Below are 12,518 nucleotides of genomic sequence, written 5' to 3' on the forward strand. Positions count from 1 at the left end.
CAGGAAAAATTGCCACATAAAAAACAAACAATAGCCCCCACGAAAAACATATGATATTTGGAAATTACACCATGCCTAGAGAAACAAAAGACAATTGGATATTGCAAGGTCGCGCCCTTCACTATCACAACTTCAGAGAGAGCCAAACGAGCAGGACGAGAACCCAGCGAGGCAAGCCCAGATTCTCCATAACCTTCCACAAAACCACATATATGTTGCATCTAGCCATTATCATGTGGCAAGAGATAGAAAGGAAATAACCAAGTCCAAATAAAAACAAGCCAGAGCCATCACATAGAATAGAAAGTCATGACTATACTATGTTGTTGTAATTTTCTGCATTTAACAAAAGCTAGAAGCATTACGAAAACATGAATATGATTATATTAATAATATTGTCCAAAGTAAAAGTGTAGATCTATTTTATCTTTCATTTCTTTTTTTCATTAAATGAAGTATTGACATCATTTTCCTTTTCCAAGTAGAACATGTGGGAAGAGAGTTGCTTGCCTATGTCTCTCCATTGGAAGTTGGTGGTAAGAAGAGTGAGAAGATAGTTGTGAGGGTAAGAAAAAAAGTTCATGTGCCCTTCAAGAATACCATAGAGGGTTTGATGTTCTTCAACAATGGAGCGTGTTAAGTTTCATGGTTTTAATGAAGGTTTTGTTATGTTTTCACAATTTATTCTTTATGTGTGTAAAGATAACTATGTCAATAACAAAAGACTAAAATACATCCTATGAGAACTCACAAATAATATGTTTGATAAAAAAACCTCTAGTTAACAATAGAAAAAAAATTATTATTTTCTAAGAGTGCTCGTGTTGTAGGTAGGTTGTGGCAAGCAAAGTGTTTCAAGGTGGGCAACATCTCAATGGTTGGCTCTATCTCACTTTTACAATAAAAAAAAATGTGTTGGAAAAGGATGTTATGAGTGACAATATGGGCTATTTGGCTCAATCTATTTGCAATCAATGCAATGGACATGGGTGCTTCATATTGCATCAAGATGCAACTCCCTCCCACTAAATATGTGGTAATTCCTTCTTGCGCGTAAAATCCCTCACAAAATAATGTGGCCATAGAAGGTGTGAACAAAGACAATATGTTGGCAATGTAGCTTCCTTTAGTTTGGTTGGGACAAGTATCTATTTTCAAATTAACTTTTGCATCTAGTGGAGTTAGTTTTATAGTATTTTGTGTGTTTTCATTCAAGCTCATGATAATTGTGAAGACAATAAAAATATGGTCCACTATTAAGGAAGTTGAGTCTCTCATTTGGTTAGAAAAAAATTGTTAAAATGTGGATTTTAAGGTAATTTATGTTTGACCTTTTGTTTAGTTTTTTCATGTTAGCTAGAAGTTAATTTAATTTTTTTGTAATTATTTTGATTCTCTTCCTAATTTGGTTGTTAAAAAAATATTATTGAAATATGGATTTTAAGGTGATTTATGTTCTACCTTTACTTTGCTCTTGTGACGGTGGCCAGTTGTCATGTTCCTTTGGTAGTTTATTGACTATTAATTAGAAATTAACTATTTTAAAACAATATATTGAATACGAAGTGTTGAAATTTCCAAAAAAAAACGTATTTTAAAACAAATCAAAGTTTAGAAATGGTTTCAATTTTAAAATGCAATTCCCATGAAAGATAGAAAAGTGAACATGTTATTATTATTGATAATTTTGATGTTAGAAAGGAATTATTCAATATGGGTTTTAGAGTGTTTTGGGTTCTTCCTTTACTTTGGTTCAGCGTTATCGAAACTGAACCAATGATCAACCCAGAAAACCCTCTGCACTAGGAATCGGTCGAAACCAGTAAAAAAATCAAATCAAAAAAACAGTCGACCAAAAACACATAAAATATTCAAATTTTAAATAAAAACATATATATTCACGTGCATCAATATGAATCCAAACCATTCAAACATAAATAAGCAAAAATTGTCATTTATATAGCATGTAAGGTTTCACATAAGCAAAATAGCATTAAGTGCAATCCATCTCTTAACCGAAAATACATCAAAAAACAAGCTCTATATGGCCTCTGGCATAGAAAAAACATAGCATGTCAAGTCAACATTTTGTTTGAGCGATGGTTAAATTTTTAGTAGGATCATGATAAAGGAGTTTGACAATCAATGCCACTAACATCAAGGTACACAAAGGACTTGGTGCTCTTGATTAAATACTAGTTCCATACCCTCGTACATGACAAAATCCAAAGGAAACATTGCAATCCCCCCAATCCTAAAATCTTGAAGAATCGTTAAGTCTGTTGGATTTTTAGTGAGATATAAAAATCTACTTCCTCCATATGAAACCCAATGAGGTCGGAACCACTCCCAAACATCTCAAGTCATTTCATGGTAATGTTAAAGGTTTTAAGTAAAAGGATGAAAATGAAAGATAAAGGAGAATGTCATTTTTACTTTAAGAATTTAACATTGCCATGGATTGCATAAAGCTAGAAATAAGCTCCTTCATCATGATAACTACTTCCAATGATCATTTAGCATTAATTTCACATAGCATTCATTCAAAATCACTAGGCAGTTATAGAGAAGAAAATATCAACCATTAAACATGAAAGAGTAGCAGAAAATAACCATGAAACCATGAGACAAGAGACACAAGAATTAGGCCTGTGGCCAAGGAAAAATCCACAAGGGGAAAACCCAAAAATCCTTCCTTATGATAGAGAGAGAGTTTAAAATTCATCAATACATCATAAACAACATCAAGATAATATCCAAGCCAATAACCAAGAACAAGATGAGATCCCAAATCCTCCTTTTGAAATTTGACCCTCATTTTCTCCTTCTTCCTTCACTAGATCAGAGATAATCAAGACAAAATCGATGTGCCAAAATGAGGAGGAGAGGTCTCCTTTATATATACTTTGAAGGGGGTCAAATGGGTGCCTCTTAAGTGCCCAACTGACCTAAACAAAAGGAGGTTGAATTGAATATTTTAGGAGGCAAAATTTAAAATTTAATTTTTTCCATTTCTTCACATGACGAAAATACTAACCATGGCTACCATATTTCCAACACTACCTATTAGCCAGGGAGGTACTTTCATTGTCTCCCAAGATCAATCTCCCAGACCAATCCATAGGTCTCTTGGCCCACATCCTAAGGGAGAGATCACAAGCAAAAGTCTCTCTCTCTCTGTCAACATCAATCTCCCTAACCAATCCACAAGTCTCTCAACCCACAACCTAAGGGAGAGATCACAAGTCTCATCATAAGGAAAGATAACATCAAACATGTCCCATCAATCAGTATTTTTCAGGAAGCCATATTCATATGCACAAGGTACATCTCCCTGGCCACAACAAAGGTCTCCAAGCCCACAATCTAAGGGAGAAAACTCGAGATCAATCTCCCCAACCAGTCCATAGGTCTCTCGGCACACAGCCTAAGGGAGAGAACACAAAATCAGTGTCCCCAACCAACATGGTCTCATAGTCATCATGACCTAAGGGATCATTCTTTGCCTCAGAACCAATGTCCTTGACCAGACTCACTAGTCTCCCTACCCACATCCTAAGGGATTGAAAATATTCCTGACCAATCCATAGGTCTCTCGGCACACAACCTAAGGAAGATTCATGATGCTATAAAATCAATGCTCCCTCTCCAAGACGAAAACCCAAAAATCCTTCCTTATGACACAGAGAGAGTTTTGAGGTTCATCAATACATCAGAAACAACATTAAGATAATAGCCAAACCAATAACCAAGAACAAGATGAGATCCCAAATCCTCCTTCTGAAATTCATCCCTCCTTTTCTCCTTCTTCCTTCACTAGATCAGAGATAATCAAGACAAAATCGATGTGCCAAAATGAGGGGGAGACGTCTCCTTTATATATACTTTGAAGGGGGTCGAATGGGTACCACGTAGGGGCCCAACCGACCTAAAGAAAATGAGTTTGACTTGAATATTTTAGGAGGCAAAATTTAAAATTTAAATTTTTCCATTTCTTCATATGATGAAAATACCGACCATGGCTACCATATTTCCAACACTCCCTCTTAGCCAGGGAGGTACTTTTCATTGTCTCCCAAGATCGATTTCCCTAACCAATCTATAGGTATCTTGGCTCACATCCTTAGGGAGATATCACAAGTAAAAGTCTCTCTCTCTGTCAAGATCAATCTCCCCGACTAATCCATAGGTCTCTTAGCCCACAACCTAAGGGAGAGATCACCAGTCTCATCATAAGGAAAGATAGCATCAAGCATGTCCCATCAATCAATATTTTTCATGAAGCCATACTCATATGCACAAGGTACATCTCCCCAACCATAGCCAAGGTCTCCAAGCCCACAACCTAAGGGAGAAAACTCGAGATCAATCTCCCCAACCAATCCATAGGTCTCTCGACACACAGCCTAAGGGAGAGAACAAAAAATTAGTGTCCCCAACCAACATGGTCTCATAGCCATCATGACCTAAGGTATCAATCTTTGCCTCATAACCAATCTCCTCAACTAGACTCACTAGTCTCCCTACCCACATCCTAAGGGATTGAAAATATTCCTAACCAATCCATAGGTCTCTCAGCACATAGCCTGAGGAAGATTCATGATGCTATAAAATCAATGCTCTCTCTCCAAGACAAAAACCCAAAAATCCTTCCTTATGGCAGAGAGAGATTTTAAGATTCATCAATACATCAGAAACAACATCAAGATAATAGCCAAACCAATAACCAAGAACAGGATGAGATCCCAAATCCTCCTTCTGAAATTCGGCCCTCCTTTTCTCCTTCTTCCTCCACTAGATTAGAGATAATCAAGACAAAATCGATGTGCCAAAATGAGGAGGAGACATCTCCTTTATATATACTTTGAAGGGGGTCGAATGGGTACCTCTTAGGGGCCCAACCAACCTAAACAAAAGGAAGTTGACTTGAATATTTTAGGAGGCAAAATTTAAAATTTAAATTTTTCCATTTCTTCATATGATGAAAATACCGACCATGGCTACCATATTTCCAACACTCCCTCTTAGCCAGGGAGGTACTTTTCATCGTCTCCCAAGATGGATATCCCAAACCAATCCATAAGCCTCTTGGCCCACATCCTAAGGGAGATATCACAAGTAAAATTCTCTCTCTGTCGAGATCAATCTCCCCGACCAATCCACAGGTCTCTCAACCCACAACCTAAGGGAGAGATTGTTATGAAACCAGCTCACAAAAAGATAGAAAAGATAGATCAACGCCTTAGAATTTAGCCTCTTTGAGGGGGCAACCTCCTTTACATTACACAAATGAATGATTCTTTGATGATTCAAATGACAAAACCTCCTTTATATATATATATATATATATATATGATTATAAGGATTCACAATATAACCCAGCCAACCTAACAATAATAATATAAAGGCACAAAAATAACAATAGAGGGATTCTATGGGGCACAGTAATAACAATATGGGGACAATAGGGGCACAACAATATTAATAAGGGATACACCTACAATAGTAATGGGGTAATCACTAGTATTATAGGGACCTAACATGCCCCTCTCCTTCAAAAAAGTGTTTTCCTCAACGCTTGAGTAGTTCTGGATGCTTCTATATAAAATTCTCATCCTCCCATGTGGAATCTTCAGTGCATAAGTTCTTCCACTTGATAAGATACTCCGAAATTGATCGATTTCGTAGTTATCGAGTTCTTGTTTCTGTAACTGCTTTCGATTCCAATATAATTTTTCCTTCCTCGTCAAGTTCTAGCAATATTGTTTGAACTGGGAGCTTGTCGCCTATAACCTTCTTTAAACATGAAACACGGAAAACTGGGTGCACTCGAGAAGCTGCAGGAAGCTCCAATTTGTATGCCATAGTACCAATCTTTTGCAACACCTTGTACGGACCATAATACTTTGGTGATAATTTATTATCCTTCTTAGCTTGCTTGAGGGACATTTGTTTATATAGTTGTAGTCGTAGGAATACCCGATCACCTACATCAAAACTTCTTTCGCTTCGATGTTGATCTGCGTGTTGTTTCATTCTATTATGCGCCAACACGAGGAATTGTTGTTGATGCTCGATGTGATGTTCCACTGCTTGAACCTTAGAATTTTCTCTTAAATATGATGTGATGGATGGTGGCTGATATCCATAAAGTGCCATAAATGGGGTCATTTTTGTTGTTGTATGGAAGGAAGTGTTATACCACCATTCAGCCAGAGGTAACCATTTGACCCATTGTGTCTGTTTATCAGATACAAAGAAACGAAGATACCCTTCCAAACATTTGTTTACTATCTTAGTTTTCCCATCAGATTGAGGATGATAAGATGAGCTATGAGCTAACTGAGTACCGAGACAAGAAAATAATTCTCTCCAAAAAATTCCAGTGAAAATGGGATCTCTGTCACTTACAATAATCTTTGGGTTTCCATGTAGCTTTTGAATTGTTTCCATAAATGCAGTAGAAACTGTACTGGCTTTAAATGGATGTGATAATGCACAAAAGTGTGCATACTTGGTAAGTCTGTCAACTACCACCATTATGACACTCTTTCCCTCAGACTTGGGTAAACCTGTGATAAAATCCATTGAAACCTCCTCCCAATGTTGGCTTGGAATGCATAAAGGTTGTAATAGACCTGGGGTCTTAATTGTTTCAACTTTATTTTGTTGGAAAACCAAACATTCCACCACAAACTTTTGAATATCTAATTTAAGGCCATCCCAAAAAAATTCCTTCTTAACCCTATGGTAAGTTTTTAAAAATCCTGAGTGCCCTCCTAAGGGAGAAGTGTGAAATTCCATAAGAATTTTTTGTTTGAGTTGGGAATTCTTACAGAGGTATAAGCGATCTTTGTACCATAACAAATCATTTTTCCAGGTAAATGTATCAGATGTACTGGAATCTTGTTGCAACTTTCGAATAAGTGCTCACACTTCTTCATCATTCTTCCATTCCTCCCTTTATCCAATATGGTAGGATAATAGAAATGGCGCACAACAATGCTTCCACATCCTCATCCTTTCTTGAGAGTGCATCTGCCACCACATTTTACTTCCATTTTTTGTAGATGATTCAAAGTCATAACCCAACATCTTTGAGACCCACTTTTGTTGCTCTTCAGAGGATAATCTTTGTTCTAAAAAGTATTTAAGGCTATCATGATCCATTTTTACCTTGTAGTGTCTTCCCATTAAGTAGGGTCGCCATTTCTTAGGTGCATGTAGTATTGCCAACGTTTCCTTCTCATAAATAGCTTTGTGTAAAAACTTTCCCTTGATTGGACGACTTTCAAAAGCAATGGGTATTTCATCTTGCATTAAAACAGCACCAATTCCATTTCCTGAAGCATCAATTCCACAATAAAGGTTTTTGTGAAGTCCGGTGTAGCTAAGATCGGTGCTTGGCACATTGCCTCTTTAAGATGTTCGAAGGCCTTTGTTGCTTCTGGAGTCCATGAAAATGCATCTTTCTTCGATGATGTTGTTAGAGGTGCTGCTATTCTCCCATAATTCTTAACAAACTTGCGATAATACCCTATCAACCCGAGAAATCCTTGCAGATGCTTTATGGATGTGGGGATTTTCCATTCCTTAATGGCTTTAATTTTTCTAGGGTCTACCTTAACTCCTTCATGAGATACAATATGATGCAGATATTCCACCTCTTGTACTCCAAAGAAACATTTGGATCTTTTTGCATATAATTGTTTCTCCTCCAATAGTTGTAGCACCCTGTCAACATGTTCAACATGATCCTTCCAAGACTTGTTGTAGATTAGTATATCATCAAAAAACACTAACACAAAATTTCTAAGGGTGGGTTTGAAAATGGAATTCATCAAACCTTGAAATGTAGAAGGTGCATTGGTAAGGCCAAAAGGCATGACCAAAAATTCATAATGACCCTCATGAGTTCTAAACGTTGTTTTCGAAATGTCTTCAGTCTTCATTTTGATTTGATGATATCCTGAATGAAGATCCAACTTGGTGAAGTAAATTGATCCATGCAATTCATCCAGTAATTTATCAATGACAGGAATGGGAAACTTATCTTTAATAGTGAGCTTGTTGAGCTCCCTATAATCCGAACACATGCGCCATGATCCATCCTTCTTGTGCACTAATACTACTGGAGCATAGAAAGAACTTTGACTAGGTTGAATTATAGCAGCCTCTAGCATTTCTGCAACCATATGTTCAAATTCACTCTTTTGGGCATAGGGACACCTGTACGGCCTAATGTTTGGAGGAACACTTCCTGGAATCAGATGAATAGCATGATCATGATCACGAATAGGTGGGAGACCTTTGGGAGTCTCAAATACCTTGGAATGATTGTCCAAGACTTTTTGGAGATCTGGAGAAATAGATGATTTCGATGTGGAAACATCTAGAGAACATAATTGTGCAATTACACCTCTTTGTTCCTTTTTTAGAAGCTTTGTCATACCGTTAGAGCTGATTATCTTTCCCGGTTTCCCTGCAATACCCCTTAATTCAACTTCCTTTCCTTCTGCAGAAAATTTCATGAAAAGTTCTTGAAAATTAAAAGCTATTGTACCCAAGGATTGTAGCCATTGGACTCCTAGTACAACATCAACACCTCCCATTGGAATGGAAAGCATTGGGCTAGTCAATACATATTCTCCCATGGATAGCTTGATATTATGGCACTTTCCAGAGCAATTTATCGTTCCTCCATTTGCAACCATCACTTGACATTCTGGTGCTGGATATAGGAAGCAATTCAATTCTTTTGCTACCTTACAATGAATAAAATTGTGGGTACTTCCTGAATCAATCAACAATATTACCTTTTTCTTCTTGATTTTTCTTTCTATCTTGATGGTTTGAGGAGTGGTAATTCCAGCCAATGCATTACAAGATATGGTCGGATTCATTTCTTCTTTATCTAGGCTTTGTTCCTGGAGTATATCCTCTTCTTTTGACCTTTCTTGCTCCTTTTCTTCTTCCTCTTCACAATCTATGTAGAATAATTTCGTCTTAGCACACTTATGACCTTTAATGTATTTGCTATCATAACTATAACAAAGACCGTTTGCTCTTTTTTCTTCCAATTGTTGTTCTATCAACCTTATAGGTTGTGGAAGACTAGGGGCAACAACACTTCCATCTTTATAGTTGTGAGTGGTATGCTTCCTAGTTGCCATAATTTTGCTTTCCATTTTTTTTGCTAACCTAAATACCTTCTCTAATGAATCAGGTTCCCAAAGACGAACATCATGTTGGATATTATCCTTTAAAGTCCCTATGAACACATCAATCCTATGCTCCTTTGGAATATTTTTTACCCTTATGTTCAATTTTTGGAACTCCTCAATGTGCTCCATTATTGAACCCTTTTGTTGGAGACTTATCAATTGGCTAAAAAAGGTGTTGCTTTTTGTATCCTCATAATGTGTTGTCAATTCTTCCATAAAAATTGCCCAAGTGATAATTTGTTTACGAGAGCAAAGCCATTGATACCATACAAACTGATTTGGTTCCAAATATAAAGTTGCAATATGTACCTTTTGTGTGTTTTGCACATTATTGAGATCGAAAAATTGCTCCATCTGTAATATCCATGTTGCGGGATCCTTTCCATCAAACTTCCTCATATTTTTTGGAATATGGTGGGTCTTCGATCCAACATTAGAGTCTATGAAATCATGATTAACATTTCTTTTGTTCGCATCATGAGTTTCCTTTACTACCCTTTCACCATTAGTAAGTATTTCTTGTAGAAAATTTGTCAAATCTGTCTTCAAATATGCCATGTCTGTCTTCAAATTTGTCTTCAAATCTATCTTCAGATCGTCCATCTTAGTTTCCATGCCATTCATCTTAGCTTCCACGCCCTTTATCTTAGATTCCACGCCATTTATCTTAGCTTCTGTTAGCTTTTGTGAGAGTGACATTTGTTGCACTTGGTCTTGTAATTTTGATATATCATGTAGCATTTCTTCCTCTTCTTCATGAGTCATGCTAGAGCTTTCAGGTTGCTTACTAGGTGTTTGCATTTTCTTTCCTCAGGGTGTTAGAAAATTATATATTATGGAGCAATGGAACACATAAAATATTGCAGAAATATAAACACAGAAAACGCATAAAACAAGAGAGACACAGATATACGTGGTTCACCCAGTTTGGGCTACGTCCACGGAGAAACAGCCAATCCTTCCTTTTATATTATCCAGCAAACTGAAGAGATACAACCTACAGCAGATCCACTGTAACACCCTCTTTGCTCTCGATCTCCTCTCTCTTCCTCACTCAGAATATAGATATACATAGACGCAATACAATTCCCTCATATATAGTGAGGGGTTACCTTCTAAGGCGAAAAACCCTAAATTAAACATAACTTCTACCGTCAGATCATCCGCCTAATGAACGGCCTAGATTGACTAGAAATTACTAGACTTTTACAAGGTAATTTTACATCTATTTTTAGCTTCAGGGGACCGATAGCCCCCGGACCCCCCAGCCGGGGGGGATTAGCCCCCCTGCACCCCCTCGCGTGGAGGGGTGTACAATCTTCCTGGGGTATACATCCGGCTGAAACCTTTGAATACAAAGATAATCAGGCTCCACACCCAACAATCTCCCACTTGGAGACTGATTATAGTAACTCCACCACTGCATCATTTGCTAGACAATGACTCCATTTGGACTAGTTGTTTCTCATATTCTTCATCATACTTGAAGACCAATTGAAACTGAGAAGATTCTCAGTTTCTCCCTGGTTACAACTTTTGTTAACATATCTATAGGATTCTGGCTAGTATGTATCTTTTCCAGCTTCAATTATCCATCTTCCAATGCTGACCGTATGAAATGGTACTTGAGCTGTATATGTTTAGTCTTGGAATGAAATGCAGAGTTCTTTGCAAGATGTATGGCACTCTGGCTGTCACTGTATAACTTGCCCAACTCCTGCTTCTTACCCAATTCATCCAAAAACCTTTGTAACCAAATCATTTCTTTACTAGCCTTTGTAGTAGCAACATACTCTGCTTCTGTTGTTGAAAGTGAAACAACACTTTGGATTGTTGAAACCCAACTGACAGTTGTTCCACCTACAATAAATACATATCCTGTAGTGCTCCTCCTGTTATCTTTGTCACCTGCCATATCTGCATTAACATATCCCTGTAGAGCAATGTTTGAACCACCAAAGCATAATGCTTGATTTGTGGTACCTCTCAAATACCTGAGAATCCACTTCACCACCATCCAATGTTCTTTTCCTGGATTGTTCATGTACCTGCTTACAACTCCCACTGCATGTGCAATATCAGGCCTTGTGCAAACCATTGCATACATTAAGCTTCCAACCACTGATGCATATGGAACTTTAGACATATGAGCCATTTCTTCCTGAGTCTTGGGACATGCCTCCTTACTTAATTTGAAATGGCTAGCCAAAGGTATACCAACTGGTTTTGCATTCTGCATATTAAACCTTTTCAACACCTTTTCTATGTACTCGCTTTGAGACAATGTTAATTTGTGATTCTTCTTGTCTCTAGTTATTCTCATACCAAGGATTTGTTTTGTAGCACCCAATTCCTTCATTGCAAATGAGTTGCCAATTTCCTATTGAGCACATTTATTTCCTGCATGTTAGAACCTACAACAAGCATGTCATCTACATACAATAACAATATAATATAGCTGCCATCATTTTGCCTTTTGAGATAAACACAATGATCAGAGTGACATCTAGTATAACCTTGTCCAGACATAAACCTGTCAAATTTTAAATACCACTGCCTTGGAGCCTGTTTTAAGACATACAAGCTCTTCTTCAACCTTCACACTAGTTTTTGCTTCCATTTTACCTCATATCCTTGTGGTTGTTGCATATATATCTCTTCCTCCAAATCCCCATGGAGAAAGGTTGTCTTTACATCTAACTGCTCAAGATGCAAATCTTCAGCTGCTACTAGACTTAAAATAGTTCTGATTGAAGTCATTTTAACAACGGGATAAAATATTTCATCAAAATCAATACCTTTCTTCTGTGCAAACCCCTTCACCACAAGTATAGCTTTGTACCTCTGTTTTACTCCATCTTCTTCCTTCAGCCTGTAAACCCATTTATTCTGCAATGTTGTTTTACTTGCAGGCAACCTGATTAAGTCCCAAGTTTGGTTATGTGCTAAGGAGTCCATCTCTTCTTTCATGGCTTGCTCCCACTTCTTCCTAGTTTCTACCTGCACTGCTTCTTCATAACATTCTGGTTCACCAAAATTAGTCAACAATACATAATATAATGAAGGAGAGTATCGTTCAGGGGGTCTACTTATCCTGGTAGATCTTCTAACACCACTTTCAGGTGTTTGAAGTGCTTGTTGTTGTTGTGGTTGTTGTTCTGGCTATTGATCATTATGATTTTCAGGCACCATCACTTTTCCTGTGATATCATCAAGCACTGTGTATTCTCTGTTTTCTTTTTCCTGTTTCTTTTCCTGCAACTGATTCTTATAAAATACCTTTTCATTGAATAT

Source organism: Pinus tabuliformis, chromosome 7, assembly GCF_031772625.1.
Source record: "Pinus tabuliformis cultivar Carrire ecotype Pingquan chromosome 7, CPIR1, whole genome shotgun sequence".
Lineage (NCBI taxonomy): Eukaryota > Viridiplantae > Streptophyta > Pinopsida > Pinales > Pinaceae > Pinus > Pinus tabuliformis.